This window comes from Miscanthus floridulus, chromosome 14 (genome assembly GCF_019320115.1).
Source record: "Miscanthus floridulus cultivar M001 chromosome 14, ASM1932011v1, whole genome shotgun sequence".
In the NCBI taxonomy this organism is placed as follows: Eukaryota; Viridiplantae; Streptophyta; class Magnoliopsida; order Poales; family Poaceae; genus Miscanthus; species Miscanthus floridulus.
The window spans coordinates 28,280,466-28,283,975 of NC_089593.1; positions in this window are offsets into that span (position 1 = coordinate 28,280,466).

Below are 3,510 nucleotides of genomic sequence, written 5' to 3' on the forward strand. Positions count from 1 at the left end.
TGCAAGTAATCACAAAACTAAGGACTAGTTTACTACCAAGCAGGTTGAGCATAATTTGCCTTCGTGGTGCAGTTGCACAGCAAGTTGGGTTGACTTGCATCGTAGCAAAACTAGCTTTCTTACTATATTTGTCGTTGAGACTTCCATTCTAAGGCCAATCAATATCTCAAAAACCATAATCCAAAAATCTGCGGTTTGACACCTTTCCAATTGCTTTTGAATTGCAAGGGCACAATTTTGACTTCTAGAACACCTTGACTGCTCACGCATTGCTGATCTAAGAGGGCAAAGGCAAGGCACATAGGGGTGCAATTAGTCTTCTCAAGGGTATGGAGGGTTGTCTAATCAGCAATATACCTACAAGTTGTAATTCCTTGGCATGAATTACAAACACAACCGTCTAATGCAAATGATGATCGCAGTCACAGCGAAATTGCAGATTCTATACCCTTTTGTTTTCTATTCATATCTCACAAACTACTGCTCCAATATGCACATAATTTGGTGGGCTTGTAGATCCATGGGTCTTCTAACTACTCACCAAAAATCAACTCAAACGGACACCATTTGACCATGCAAATAATTCCTCTACCAAAACTGTTGTGTTCTGAAATGGCAGCAACCGAGCCGACAAGGTATCTCTCAAATCCGATGTTTTACTCAGCCAATACTCAAACCAACTTAGGACATTGAAGGGTCCTAAGCAAAGAATGAGATCACCAAGTTTGAGGTCAATTCAACTTCGTTTGAGTCATTAATCGTTGGCTAGAAGATAACCGGTTTAGTGCCACAAAATCTGGACAGATTTCGTGTTCTCCCTTTTCTTTGCTTCACACGTTGAGGTGTGTGTTTTGCACTCTCTACTTTTCTCATAGTAGCAGCAGCCTTTCCCTAGCTAAGGATGGAGGCTAGAGTTTTCCTTACATGCTTCTCTGGTAACACTTCAACCATCATTCTAGATACCAACTTGACTATGCACAAGCATTGGACTTGTGGGCTGTTTTTGCAGGGCCCAAAACATTATTCCACATGTAGGCCATTTCTATATTGACAAGGAACCATTCCTATATATCCTTCAGCACTTCATCCAATGGAGTCCGGACACATGTGTTAGTGGCACCTAGGGCACAAAGATGCTGACTAAAAACTAGGGACGTGCTTTCGCTAGCTCCTACCTAGCCGATACCACGTCTTGTACTATATACGTGATTGTCCAAGATGGAATTGACTTGATAACACATTTGGAGAAGAAGTAGCACTTGCATTGTGGGGCCAGGTTTGCTGTTTCCTTGATCAACATTGTTCTGTGAGATCTGGCCTTCATAGTTACCAAATAGTCGTTACCTAACTGAAGACTAACTTTCCTACTAGTAACAAATCAGTTGTCCCTCAACACTAAAAAGGTTCCAAATCTTCACTCTTGATAATAAAAATTATGGTCGAAGCCTATAGATGGTCGCCATTGAAGTCAGCAGAAAGGGGTCACACCAAAGAAGGTCGGTTCGTCCATGTGATCCTTATGCACCTAAAGATTGAGAACTTGGATATGAACTCATATATACCAGGTGACCTATTACAGCACATAATATCCTGGTCCATTTATCATCCGACTGGTAACTTGTTTAACCTTAAGGGTGGTGCACCTTTCTGATCCAACGAAAATGACATAAGTTGCTCACTAGATGACCGACGTCATTACAGGGACAGTCACGTCGAGCAGAGTCACTTGTCTACCCTCTTGCAGTCTGTTTATGTTCCTGTTAGTGACCTGTTCTTCAAAGGTTAACCATTGGATGACTTCACAAGGGAGTCCTATTGCATCTAGTTCGACATATATATCTCTTGACATGATAAGGAGAGATAACCAAGGAAGAGCTCAAGTGAGAATAACATATCGGGACAGTTCTGCAATGGATCATGACTACAAACCTCGATACCAGCGCGTGCCGAGCAGCACAACCTTATGTGCGCGCCCATAGGAGACTCTCGGTTTCATCGTGGCACCATAGATCGCTAATCGTGGCACCATTACTGAACATATAACCTACAAGAAATCTCACATGGCACAAATTGGGTTGCATAGGAGCAAGCACTATGCGAAGGAGGGATAGCAAACAAAGGTAGTCACAAGGTTAGGAGTCAACAAGCAGGGGATCCGAAAATCAAAACACAACGCAAGAGAGCATAGCTTAATTGCCAAAGACAACTGAGCAGGGGACTTCTTGCCAAATTTCCATATACGTCTTGTGTCCACCAAGTGATTACCAAAACTTGGACGTGGTTCTAGGATAGCGCTCTTCAACACTTGTATGCTTACCGATGACAAAAGGGGTGATAACTATGGCACTAATTAGATAACAAGCATACATACCCATCACTTGGCTAAACTAGAGGACATTATAGGTTAAGCATGTAACCACAATTATTTCTAGCAAGGCTAAGCACACACTTTTCTCAAGCACTTCCTATTCAAGCAACATGGAACAAGGCATTCTTGTTTAACTCCACACAAGGAAGATAGTGCAATACATCAATCACAAGTTACTTAGTACTTAGAACAAAGGAAGGGAAGCATATTTATGCACAAGCACAATCATGATGCATGCTCGTCCTATTTGTCCTCACGAAATTGCCAGCCTAAGGTGGCAATCACGTTCTATGTCGGTGGCATGACACATACTCTCTCGATATATAGCTAGTCATCAGCTATATTCCATCTACGCATTCGTGGTTAGCATATCTGCAGGCAAATTCATTGCAGCCCATCCCCACAAGAGATAAATAAGCACACAATGAAAACAGTGAACTAAGATACTCTCCATATATACATCCCCAGATGTATATACTTCGATATCCATAGCTACCCGATAAATATACCCACAATTAAGTACCTTCATATATACATGTGTGTAACATGTAAATATTCCAGTAACCACAGCTAACTCTCCCCTAGACCGATAGTTGGACGGTCATACTCTCACAACTCACACTTACCTGGGCGTAGAGGCAATTGATCCATACAGTACCATTCAAGAGAATGGCATCCATACAATAGCATGCCGTATGGACGACGAAAGAAAAATTGCAATAAAGTACATCCCTCAAAGTTAGTACTTAGATAGCCACCTAATAGTCCTTAACTGGGCATAAAGGAGGATGTCGCTAGCATAGTTTTGCAAATAAGTTTTGACAAATTTGCCTGTAGCTAAAGTTTTAGTTAAAATAGACCTTTTAAAACCAAAACTTGGCTTTTAAAACTATGTACCTGATAGTATTATGCTTAATCTCGCTCTGATACCAGCTGTGACAGAACCGCCCAATTTATATAAGATCAAGTATGGCTGTCCCCGCTAACACGTTGACACACGCATACTTTCACTTATATAAACCCGGGAGTCCGCCGAGTGTCACGAAGGACCTCGGTAAATCAACATCACAACCAAGATCGCGTGACTAAGCAAATACACATCACATACGCAGAGTTGCAGCGAAAATAATATTACAAATGGG